The sequence below is a fragment of the Papaver somniferum genome, chromosome 4 (genome assembly GCF_003573695.1).
Source record: "Papaver somniferum cultivar HN1 chromosome 4, ASM357369v1, whole genome shotgun sequence".
NCBI classification, from domain to species: Eukaryota; Viridiplantae; Streptophyta; class Magnoliopsida; order Ranunculales; family Papaveraceae; genus Papaver; species Papaver somniferum.
In genome coordinates, this window is record NC_039361.1 from 80,226,633 (window position 1) to 80,240,837 (window position 14,205).

Below are 14,205 nucleotides of genomic sequence, written 5' to 3' on the forward strand. Positions count from 1 at the left end.
TATCTCATTACAATTGCACATGTTAATATATCTTCTAATCTTTTCTCCTAAACCTCAACTCAGGCAAATACTGCACATTGAATCTGAACCTCTACAAATTCAGTTAACTACATCATTCCCTTTCTCAAGTCACCGCAAACCAATATAGCTCTTTGTAGCCAACACCAGTCAGGCTTGCAGAAAAATAATGCATTACCAGCATTTGTTGTGATGCATTTCCAGACCCCAACTGCATCACATCACCACAGCTTAGTCATCATTTCTCTATCTCGCATCAATCAGCATTTCTACTTTCATCTGTCAACATTATTGTGACTTTATCCTAGCAAGATGAACATCACCAGCAACACCAGTTCCTTGCCTGAAACCACCAACACTACCTACAATTTTCAATATATACTTTACATTGTCTTTCTATCTCATTACAATTGCACATGTTAATATATCTTCTAATCTTTTCTCCTAAACCTCAACTCAGGCAAATACAGCACATTGAATCTGAACCTCTACAAATTCAGTTAACTACATCATTCCCTTTCTCAAGTCACCGCAAACCAATATAGCTCTTTGTAGCCAACATCAATACCACATCTAAAACTCAATTTTTGTTTCATTCCCCACATGGCCACATATACCAACCTCTGTAACTCAACATGACTAACAACTTCATCCGTTTGCAGCTCCATTCCTTAGCAATCACCATTCTTAGCTCAACATCAAGTCTGTTCCAACTCTAAACACATTCTCTCCTCAATCACCACCTGCAACTAACTTAGCATTCATCTAAAACACCAGCAGAAACTCAACCCCGCCAACATCATCATCACTTTAATTCAAACCAACACAGGCCAACCTTGTGACTCAATACTGCGAGCCATACACTCCATCTACAATAACTTAACCACAATCCAAATCATATAGATAAACCAGACAACATCCTATTCAACATGATTATAACTATTTCCAATTGAGTAATTAAGATTTACCTTAAATTAGATTCTTAGGATGAAGTGGATGATCTTGATTCCTTGTTTTTCTTCAATTGAACCTCGAATCATCACCTCAAACCCTAATTATCGATTTCATCTTCAATCAACATTCATTTATTCTCAGAACCCTAAAATAACTCCTAATTTCTTCTTCTCCCAAATCAAAGTATCAAAACATCGATTCACTACTCAAACCACCAAAACCAATCTTCAAACACTCTCCTAGTACATTAAATTCGACTTATAAATCTTCTTTGAGTTTATTACAAACCCTAATTCAGTTTCATCATTTCTTTCTCTTTCAGAATTTCAATTAACTTCCAGAACCATTACTTCCTTCCACGATTCATCAAGCTACCACACAATATACAAATCTCACACATAAAATCAAGCCCAACTCATCTGAATTGAGATTATCAGTGAGAAAGAAAAAGAACAGAAGAGGAGAGGAGGAAGAAGCGAGAAGAAAAAGAAAGAGAAAGAACAAGAGAAAGTGATTTTCTCTTACGCAGGGTTTGGATAAAACCAAAGGATTTCACTACAACACTAATAGATATGGGCAGCCACCTGGCGCCTAAGAAGAAATCCCGACTGCCTAGATAAACTTGTTTGTAAAATGACTATTTTGCCCTTTATACTAATCTGATGATTTCTTTTTCATCCAATATCCAAATGACACGTTCGAGTAGTCCATTTCGCACAACTTTTCGAGATCTATCCAATGGTACTAGCTCCATATCCAGATAATTGTTTGATTAATTTATATTAGTTAATGTTTGGTTAACTAATCGAGTTATTAGCAACTAAACATTCTTTTGATCATCTCTAGACCGGTCAAATAGTGTTGACGTGTTTGCGGGTCTCTACATTTTATTAGTCGGAGGTTTGATTTGGTTAATATCTAAAACTTGTAGACTTCTTTGGTTTTTACCTATTTCTTTATACCCTTCACATATTTTACTAACGGCGGTTTCAAGCACCACTCCGGAAAAATCAAGTTGGGTAGCCAAGTCAAGTTGGGATTCAAACTTTGTCATTTTGAAAGATAAGATAGATAAATATAGAATTTTTTTTGTGTAAAAAATTTGGTGTAATTTTTGTGTTTGAATGTCACATTTTTATAGCAGTAGAGAAAGAGCCGTTCTAGGTTTGAAATCAACCGAACGGTTCAGATCACATCGCTAGCGGTCGAAACTACAACACTAGTGGTATAGTCTCAACCGTTCGGTTGAGACTCGATCGGTTTAACATTTTTACCAGAGTACACTACACTAAATTAAGGGTTTAGCAACAGACTATTTTTGTTGCTGAACGGGGTTGCAAAAGCAGCTGGCTGTTGCGAAACACCATGTTGCAGTTTTTCGCAACAGCTTTAGACCTGTTGCGAAATCCAATCAGCAACTGTTTTTCGCAACAACACGAGCATTTGCGAAATTATAATTTTAGCAACAAGGGAAAGGTGTTTCGAAATTTTTTATTCTGTTGATAATTTCAGGTCAAGTCTTTGTTGACTTGAGTTTGATCAAAGTTTCGCATCACATTTTAGCTGTTGCTAAATTTTTTTGCAACTAAAAAAAATATGGTCAAGTACTCGTTGACCAAGTCAAAATCAATTTTCCCCCAAATATCTTCCTGTAATTATTCTGATTCATCCATTTTGTGTTATTCAATTTAGTAACTCTCGTATACAACATGCCAACATACAAATATTTAACACCGTTGAATTTGGGGCCCTGGAAAATAATTGGGGGGCCCTAACTACAGAACAAAAAAGGTCATGAAATAGTAGTTGTGGGTTATCCCTTATCCTCATTTTTTTTAAATGGCTAAACTACTCCTAATCATTAGTGGTAATTAGTAATTAAGTTAAGTTAATTAATTGGTAATTAAATTAGTTAGATTAAAATCTGATTTTAAGGAATAAATTTTGATAATTGGAAAATTGTGTTTTTGTGTTGGAGAGAGGAAGAAAGTGAGTTTGGGGGGAAATTCTAGGTTATTTGAAATGAGTGATCTTAGTGGAGGAAATGATGTAGGTGAAGATTCATACAACATACATGATTGTGTTGATGGTGAGATTGTCTCAATTAATCCTATGGATTGGATGTTTGATGAAGAGATGTTAATAGAGGAACCTTTGATAGTTGTTGCAAATGAAGATCCTTTTGCTCAAAATGAAGGAACCAATACTCAAAATGAAGAACCCAAATCTCAAAACAATCAGGTAAACTTCCTATACTCTTAAAATCGCATGAATGGTGCTCTAAGTGGTCGATCATGGTCACTATGCAGCATCTCAGTGTGAGAGTCGTTAGGTCGAGTGTATAATAAACAAACGACCCTTATGAGTCGTTAGTGACTTAGCACACAAATATACGACTCCAATAAGCAGGTTATGAAAAATCGTCAACCAAGTTTGAAACAATTGACGACTTCAATCTGCAGTTATGAAAAATCGTTAATCTAGTTTGAAAAATATGACGACTCCATCTTTTAGGTCATCTAGAGTCGTTAACTCAATATATTTAGGACCCAACGACTAAAAAACCTTTTACTCTCTGTAGCTTTCACTCTAAGGGTCGTTAGTTTAGCATTACTATACACGGACGACCCTTTCATATTAACTGAGAGTCGTTGTTTCGTACGTCTACAAAAATTGACGACTCAAACTTCTTTTTTTTTTTTTTAATAATTTCGGATTTCATAGCAACATTTCATTGAATCCTAAAAGTCATACATCTTTCATAGGGTTAAATACAATACATGATAACGATGCACTTCTACACTCAATCATAAAGCATGTAATTATACATGGTTCCATTGAAGATAAAGTAGCAATCGTGTAACTCAAGCTTTTTCACACGAAGCACCTCGTAGTATCCATACGCCTTCTTCATCTGAAAACGCAAACGCAAACATACTTAGTTAGTATCGATCAAAGCTTTGGATAAGTTTTACCTCTTGTTTAAATACTTACTCTTATAGTACCCAGCATATCCGGAAAGGCTTCCCTTATGGCCGTAAATTCTATTTTCAAAACATCACACTCGAATTTTATCTCCTTGAAGCGTTTCTTGACTTGTTTCAAATATCTTGAGTTGCGATTTCCGTCCAACGCCACAAAAACGATGAAGTACGCGGTTCCACCAAGCATCCGATGTTTGATCAATGTCTTTGTCTAGACTTTCAAAGTGGTTTGTGACTGTCAACCAAGCTCTTGTAATGGAACAATTCTCTTCGCAAGTGTAGGGAGTCATGGTGTTTCTCTTTTTTTCCTCTTGGATGATGAATAAATGTGAAGGAAAAGAGAAGGTTGATAATTATGGTGTTGGTAAGGAAGAGGTGAGATATGGGTCTGTATTTATAGAATTGAACGAGACAACAACCTCAACCACATTTTGTAGAGGTCAATTCCCCAATAAATGCTAGTAGTATCTTGAGTCGTTAATATATTACATTTACAATTAAACGACTCTTAGAGTCTCTATATTACGTCGTCAGGTTGGACATATAGAACTGAACGACTTTAGAAGAAACCTTAGCAGAATGGTATATATATATGTTAGTACGGAGTCGTTAGTTTATGTTTGGAGTCGTCAAATGATCTTAAAGTGTCGGCAATTCACGTTTTAGCAGATTGACGACACTTGTATAATGCTCATATTTCTGTCATAAAAGTCGTTAATATGCAAAAGATTGGTTGACGATTCTATATGGTATCGGCAACCTGCAAAATATTGGTTGACAACACTTGGGATCAAAAAGATGATTTGTGAAGGGTCGTCATTTGTTATTTATGTCCATGACGACCCTTGTTTGGAATATTTATGGTTGAACTAATATTATTGAATTGAAAAAAAACATACATGTACTATGAAATAAAATATAAGGAAAATACATAAAATAGTTCAACACATTGCGCTACAAAATGTATACGAGATTAATTATATTGGGATAATTTCCATTCAACTTCCTTCAAGAGAGTGTAGCATTCCTCGTGCAAAAACTCATGGTCGTTCCTTAATTCGTATTGGGTCCGACCCAAAGAACACTGGAAAAACAATTATTTTAATAAGTTAGTGTTGTTGAATGATCATAACCAAATAAATAATTTTTTGATGAACGACTTATTGATTGACAAACTTACTCTACTCATGCGGTCTTCGTTTGGCATAGCGTCCTTACGAGCTTTCAATTCGTTTCTCAGCAATACGCATTCACTGTATAAATAAGCGTACCTTTCTCTTATCTGCGAGAGCGTCCTCCTATAACGATTTCTGTTTAGTGCTTTAAAAACCTTAAACACATGTTTCCACCAAGCATTGGTGTTTTGATCATGCCCAAGGTAAGGCCCTCTTGTTGGGTCTTCGTTACTGGTCACCCATTGCGCTTCCTCAACGGAGTGCTTTGTGAGAGTGGTGTGTGCTCTAACAATAGCAACATCTTCTAGATTATTGAACGGAGTTGGATCCACTTTTAGTGTTTGAAAGTGATAGGTGACTGATTTAGGATGATTGAAAGTGATGGGTGAATAAGTTTGGAAGAGATAGGTCTCTATTTATAGCAAAAATGTACTCAACGGCTACTCTTTTTTTTTTTAGTAAAACCATTTCTTTTTTTCAAAAAATAGCAATAACTACTCTTAGGAATCAAACATATCTTTGATTTTGAAAATTTTCATTTACTGCATGTAGAGTCGGCATTGGTTTAATATAACCTAACGACCCCTTAGTATGTTTAGTAACTGCTCGTCAAAGTCAGACTTATCGTTAATGTGTTAAGAGTCGTTAATATAATTTGTGAAGAGTCGTCATTTGGGAATATAAGATCTGGACGACCCTCTGATGATGGTTTTGTGTTTTGTTTTTTAGTTGGTAGTACGACAAAGCTCCCAGCCAAAACCGGTATCTACATTGGGTCCGGATACCTCCCAACATTATATGACTGATTTGGTACGTTTACCTTATCCGAATCGATATATTTATATATTCAAATAATTTTATTAGTGATCTCATGGTTGTCTAATTTAATTGTTTGCTCAATGTAGACATGGTAAACCAAGGATGACATCAAGGAATGGCTTATCCCTAAGGAAAAAGAGAAGATGTGTGTGGTTGTTCAAAGTAGACATGTAGATTGTAACAAGATGGAAATGGTATGAGAGAGAGCGGGTAAGAAGGGAGAAAGTCACAAAGGCAAGAAAAGTTCAGGCATGCGAGTCCTCCAACTACCGCTTCAAAGCAGCGAGTGTAGCAGAACTACAAGTATGAAAAGAAGAAGACTGGGGTCTACAGAACAAATTCGAAGAAGTGTGAATGCCCGTTCAGGATTGTTTTCAAAAGACGTCATAAATCCGATCTATTCCGATTGTATAGTATTCCGAACGGTCGTCACAACCATGATCCACCCACAAGTTTATATGGACACACTGCATATGCCCGTTGAAACCACATCAGATGGATAGAGTTAGGCAGATGAAGGGATTTAGACCACTTAAGATCCTAAATGCAATAAGGGCGGGAGATAAGGATAACTTGTCCACCATTTCCACAATCAACGCCGCCAAAGCAACGATTAAGAGAACCGAATGGAATGGTAGGTTGATTATGCAACAATCAGAGTGGTTAGCGGAAACACTTAACTATGCCATGCCAATTAAGGTGGATCCGGATGAGAAAGTGACTTATATTTTTCTTGCACATCCAAGGATGGTGGATTTGGCTCAGTGTTTTTACCAGGTTCTCTTCATAGATTGCACCTATAAGACAAACAAGTACAACATGCCGATTTTGAACGTGGTAAGCCATATTTCGGATAAAAATTCATTCACCGTTGCATGGTGCTTTATAGAAAAAGAAGATATAGAGGACTAAGTTTGGGCGTTGGAACAAGTGAGGTTGATTTACCATGGAGAATAGACGTCGCGGGTTATATTTACGGATATAGATTTTGCAATTACGAGTGCCGTTCGTCAAGTCTTTCCACTTTATCAACAATTTCTTTGTACGTGGCACATCCAAACCAATCTTTTTTCTAATTGCAACAATCAAATCCAAAAGATCCATAATAAGAAGGGTAATCAACGTTCTAAGGAGGAAGATGAGCGTTTAAGTAAACTTTCCAAAAAAGAGCGAGCGGAAGAGAAAAAGAAAGAAAAGGAAAAATATGATGAACAGGGGTATCTATGGAAAGTTTTTTGCGAAGATTGGGACTATTTGGCTCATTCGAAAACAGAGGTTAAGTATTATGCTAACTTGTAGAAGTTTATTGATGCTTGGAGCACGGATCATAAGAAGGTTGTTGAGTATTTCCTGAATACATGGTTGAATCCTTGGAAGGAAAAGTTTGTTTATGCATGGACCAATAAATACAAGCACTTCAAAAATGAGTTTACAAGTCTTGCAGAGCAGTCTCACGGGCGTTTGAAAAAAAAAATTGGATCAAAATAGGGGTGGGGTAGTTACGGTACAAGAAGCTATTCACGAGCACGCAAAGGATGACCTAAGAAAAGTAGTCACTCAGATGGAGTTGAGTAAAGACCGTTTTTTGATGAAACACATAAGGGGCAAAGCTTTGTTACGGTTGGTAGCACACCAAGTATCATGGTGGGAAAAAAACTATATGATGGATGAGCTTATAGATTTTAGAACTAAAGCGGAGGCCGGAAAGATGATGAAGACGAAGTGTAATTGTACAACCGATATTTGGCTCGGCCTCCCTTGTAAACATAAACTTGGTGGGTACGGGTTTATCCGATGAATAATTTGAAGACTTGGAGATTTACAAGTACATCAACGAAAAATACCGAAAAATGAATTGTGCAGGAAGACACATTTTGGTTGCTAACTTGTGGCCGGCGGCCCGTAAGAGCTTGGGGTTTGAAGAAGAGCCAATCAAACAAAAACCACCCGGAAGACCAACAACTAAAATGTCATTTAGAGAAACTGTTAACAATGACAAGGGTTGCGAAAGAGACCTATCACGTCATGAGCATGTCCAGGCGGAATATGAGGAGTACGAAAAGTCTTTCATTCCTAAGAAACGAGGTCGATCAAAAAACCAAGGAAATGAAGATGTGGAATTGTTGAGTATGCGGTCGATACCCAGCAAAGTCAAACTAGTGGTATGGTGACGATAATAGGAATAAAGGGTAATCCTAAGACACCTAGGGATTCACAAGGAAGACCACATCGTGTTGCTTACACTTTGTACAAAGAGTATACCGACCAACTTCCTTACGTCATCTTAGATCACCTTATATCCACCGACGACGTTGATGAGGGTGGGAATTGTGGTTACCATGTTGCAACCGAACAATTAGGGCATTTCGAGCACGCCGATGAACTTAACCTCACCCAAATTGAATATGCAGGAACAAAAATGGCGGCTAAACTTGTCGAGGACAAGCAACTCTATTTAACAATGATCATGCAAGGAGATTCAAAAGAGAAAGAATTGAAGTTCAAAGACTTGGTGTCTAATGTGAAATGGCGGAAGGGGTCGAAGAAGGTCGGTTTTAAGTTTTGGATGCAAATGCCTTTTCGTGGTCAAATTTTAGCGGACACATTCACTTGTGTTGTAATTGTATTCAGTATAGCTTCCCCGGAGGCTCTTGTATGTACGTACCCTCAATAACTAGGTGCGACACGGCGATAAAGAAAAGAAGAATTGTAATGGCACATGTCAACAATAACCATTACATAGGTTTGAAGATTTCCGAAGAATGTCCTCTACCACGGGTGGCCTATGGTGATTGGGGAGACTACACCAAGGAGTGGACAAACCAGTACGAGTATGGAATAAACATGTGGAATTCTTTGGAAGGAACACCAAGTACAATGTCTGAACACGTTGACATGTGCGACTAAATGTGGAAGGAGTTTTTTTTTTTTTTGGAGCTTACTATTGTGAAGCATACTTTTGGAAGTACAATGCATGAATACTTGGATGTTTGTATTATCACTAATCCTTAACAAATACAATGTTTTTTTATCTTGTGTAATCAACTTATCATTATAAAAAAAATTGAAAAAGGGTCGTTTACATTTAAGCAATATAACGCAACGACTTTTACCTTATCAACTTGAGTCGTTAGGTAAGTATTCATAAATATAAACGACCCTTGTAGTCCAAATTTAATGGTCCCCTGTATGTTTTGGTTATTAAGGGTCGCTAACAAGCCTATTAACAAACAAACGACTTTAGGAATACATCGATGAAGTCGTTAACAGATTATTAATAAAATAACGAGTCTATTAGACCATAAATGAGGGTCTCCTGGATGTTTTGGAAATCAAGGGTCGTTAACTAGCCTATTAACAAACGAACGACTTTATGCATAGATTTATGAAGTCGTTAACAGTGTATTTATAAACTAACGATTCTATTAGACCATAAATGAGGGTCTCCTGGATGTTTTGTAAATTAAGGGTCGTTATCGTGATTATTAACAAACGAATGACCCTAGTTACCCATATTTGAGGAACTACTGGATATAGAACATAAAGTCGTTACTATGATATCAATAAACGAACGACTCTGAAATACATATATGGGTCGTTATTGTTTTATTTACAAATGAACGACTTAAAACTTTTTGGTATGCTGGAGATTTATTTGAAAAAGGGTCGTTAGTTTTGTAAAACTAAAACCTAACGACTCCATACATATACCTTCAACGGCTCTTTCTGAAGATACTATTTCCCAAAAAAATAGCCATTGGGCTTATTTTCTATATAAAGATTCAACCATTAACTGTTTAATAAAACTTAAAACAATCAAAGTATGTCATTTTTTCAATGGAAAGTTCGTCATCAACTACCAATTCAATTGAAAGCATACTTAGAAGATGCAAGCGACCATCCAAATCAATATTAGCAATGGAAGAAGAGATACGCAAAAGAAGTATGCGACCTACAAAAAAACCATATACTTTTACGCCATATCCTACGAAGGAAGAAGAAGGGATGCACGAGACAAAGAACAAGCGCATCTCCGGGAAGTATTCAAGCAAGTCGAGGAAGAGACCGAATGGGTTAAAAACTATTACATTGTGAAAGTTATTCCCGAAGAACATCAAGATAAGAGTATATTTTGGACTCAAGTTGGTTGGAGTCCTTTCGCTAATTACAACAAGAAACTACGCTATGATTATCTACCGTCCCATATTCGTGATAGGACGATTCACGTTATAAGATTGTGCACCAATTATAACGAGTTTCTCTCGAGGAACAAAGAGGATAGGCGTGCGGCCAAAGCTGCATATACCAAATGGAGAGGAAAGCAGTTTTATCACATCGAAGCCCCAATGGTAGTTACCTCTCGCACAAGGAAAAGGAATAACATGTAATGAGTTGAAAAGATGGAATTTATTTAGATCAACTGTAATGTAGCATAAGAATTTATTCCTATGCTACTATTTCCAAGTTTCAAGTAAGGGTCGTTAGCTTTTATATAGGTCGTATAATGACGACTAAAACTTTGTTTTTTCAACACATTCTATGAATTCGTCATTTATTTTATTTATATCCTAACGACCCCAAGTGTGGATTTCAAAAATCCCACCGTTGGGATTTTCTTCTATATAATACCACCCTTTTCTCTTGAAAAAATTAAAAAGAAACCATCCATTTTCTACCAAAGTACATAAAATTTCAATAGCAATGGCGGAATGGGAACCTTATGAAGATTTGTGTCTTGTTAAATCGTTTGCTAATATGTTCCGTGAACGTCCAAATGAAATCTATTCAATGTTTTGGAAGAGAGTTAAAGAGTTCTTTTACGGGCGTACTGATGGTTTTCCAAAAGTTGTTGTAATAGTGGTAAATAATAGGTTCTTTTCAGACTTGTGAAGGAAAGAATTTTTAGATTTAAATAAATATTGCAAATTTGATTCAAAAAGTGATGTCAATATTTTGGAGAAACTGGGGCTAAGGGTTCCACTATTCTATCAATTCCAAAGTGATATTATTATTATTATTATGCAATTTCCCATTTAAGTGATTCTAATTATTGCAAAAATAGATTTTATAAAAGATCAATTGTAAGTTGAAAGCATGGAATATCAAGAAATCAAAGTTAAGCATATACCATCAATTAAAATAACAATTGCTTAATAAAAATCATTGGAAAAACTCTTTTGTTCTAGGCACAAAATCATAATTTAAATTGCATAAATTATTTAAAATAGAAATTACCACTTTTTCATTGTCAGAATAGCTTCCTCCGTCGTCCCAGAGGATGGGTTTAGCTCCTCATATCAATCATGGTCTCAAAAGATTGGTCTATGGCTCAAAAGATGATCAAAAGAGTGAAAAGGTATGAAACTGTGAGTTTATAACAGTTATAATTAGTACAAAACTCGCTGCAACGGGAGAACGAAAGTGAACTGTTGCAAACTTTATTAATTGTTAGAATAATTGTTACAAAACTGTTACAAAGAGTTTGGATTTGAAAGTTTAGGCCATGGTTTCTACGATTGTTTTCAACTATCGAGTTCACTATTCACCTTCTTCCCCGACTGCAACTCGGCAGTTTCTCTGTAATTTTTTTTCTTTGTTTCTGAGCTTCCCTAAACCTCCCGAAGTCTCGACAGCCCCTCTCTGAGTTCCCAACACCCTATATATACTCCACAGGGCCAAAATATCTCGCCATAACTTCATTTAATCTTCCATTATTCTTCACTGTATGTTTGGGAAATAATTTAGATATTTGATTTCTCCACGAGTTCTGAAGCTGCAAAATTACTATATTTATCTCCTTCACACTCCAGATGGTTGTTAGAGTCATCCTAACATACACAAACTCATTTCAACTCATGCAAATCCCGTGACAGTCTCCATACAATGACGTGCTCCCTGTTTTGCTCCACAATTTGATTCAGCCAATTCTGGCCCGAGATAACACCTGAAATATCTTAATATGGTTATATCACATCTTTCCACAAAGTTTCAGCGATTGAATCGCACAAAATCACGTCCAAAAATCGATCGAAACATCTGCCAGTTGAAGAAGAAAATTTCCCGCCAAAATGAAAATTCAAATTTTTGAAGATGATGTCCCCCTATCCAATCTTGGGGTGCGAATAGCATCTGCCTTTTTGGGGTGACCTGGATTGCCCCTTAACCAAGAGAGTCCGAATAACAAATGTCCTCCAGGGGTGCTCCATGCAACTTTTCGAGCCGAATTTTCCAACAATAATTATTTTCCAAAAATACCTACAAACACACAAAACACCATAATAAGGACGAAAACAAGTACTAACAATACGAAACATTGAGGACAAATTAGACACATAAATGCGTCTATCAAATATCCCCAAACTTATTATTTGCTAGTCCTCCAGCAAAAATAAAAAATAAAACCGAGTTAATCTCGGGAGGGTTTACCAGAGGTGTACCCACAAAACCATTACTCCATACCCTAGCTATCTATGTCGAACCTTGGAAGGCACTAAAGAATCTCCTTGGTTGGCTTACAATCACTGACTACAGGAGGAAGTACCCTGATGCGAAATTCCAATTGTTGTACACGAGTTTACACTCAAGCATACTAAAATTCATATAAAGTGACAGAGCTCTACTCAGATAGTTGCACTATGGACATCATATTCGGAGTCAAACTAATCATATGGATAGAAAAAGGAGATGGAAATAGAAAAATGTAGATGGTTTTGATGTTAACCAAAGGATCGATGTTTCACATATCTGTCTGAAGGCCACTGCCAGAATGAACCTATCCTAATGGACTGAGATAACGGTCTGACTAATATCAACACAACTGGCATATACAAGGGAACCAGTGGTCAATAACTTAAATCTAGATCAACAAACTGGCAAATACAAGGGAACCAGCAGTTGACTACACAGAACAATAACAATTTTTTTTTAACTTAACGGCATGAATAGATCTTTTTGATCCAAGCGCATGCTTCTTGTCAGCAGATTACACGATAGTTCCCACGGGTCCTGCATTCCACGCTTGCTTAGGCGACGGAAACAGGGAGAACACACGCATATTGCTATCCAAGTGTTAATACTTATTCCGATTGGTCTAACTTTTCTTTTTCTTTTTTTTTCTTTTTTTTTAGTAACTCAGTCACTCTAATTCACCCTAGCAGTGGTAACAACTTGAATCGTGTGCCCCACCTAATCACTTAGAGAAACATAGTTTAAAATGAAAAAATAAAATAAAAAAAAAAGAAATGAAAAGGACTCAACGAGATATGGTGCAAATATCATGTTATTTCTAACACCTGAGCTCCGTTCTTTTATGAATAGACTCTATAGATGTTTCCATCTAATCAGATTGGTTCCTCAACTCCTACAACCAAGATGCTTCCATCCACTTAGATTAGTTAGTGCCATCCTGAATACGCATAAATCTCTAGGCTCTGGAGCGTATTTATTTATTGCAACTAAAAGATTTTCCCATACCCCAAACTTAAATCTAACATTGTCCTCAATGTTTCCAATGATAAAATTAACAGCATGAACGAAGAGAAATTGTTACCACTTGAAGCAAAAAGGGTTGAGGAAAGATGTTACCGTGTTGCGTGAGATTGGGTTACCTCCCAAGAAGTGCTAAGTTTAAAGTCTTCAGCCAGACATCAAATACCTCAAAAAGGATCTTCACCTTCCAAAGTCATATACCAATAGCCGAAAAGTTGTGGGTCCATAATACCAAATAGAGCTAACACCAATATGAGACAACTACACTGGTTCAGAAAAATGAATAGAAGGAGCACATCCTCATCTAAGGTTTCTTGCAAGACAACCGGATCTATCCAGAGCCTCCAGTTGGGCTTCATAAGAGTGTCTTGAAAAATATATTCATCCGAAAAACGGGTTTCTAATATATGGATTTCCTCCTGAACAGTATCAGGCGGATCAAGTTGTGGAGTCTGAATAGACTCAAGCGATACCTCAGATGCACTAGGGTTGAGTCCCAAGTTAGGGACTTCTACTGGGGATAATTGACAATCTCTACCCCCAAATTTAGGGTAATCACTATTCTCCGTAAGACCTTTAACTATGGCTTGAATTTCCGGATCCGGAGAGTATTTAAAATACTCTAGAGCTTCTTCTAGTTCACTACCCCCAAACTTAGAGTTTTGGGTGACTCTAGATAAACTAGTCACAATATTCCTAATTTCTAGACCATCCGGTTCCTGAAAAAGGTCAATTGCTTTCTCTGAGTTATAATCAGGTGGTTCACC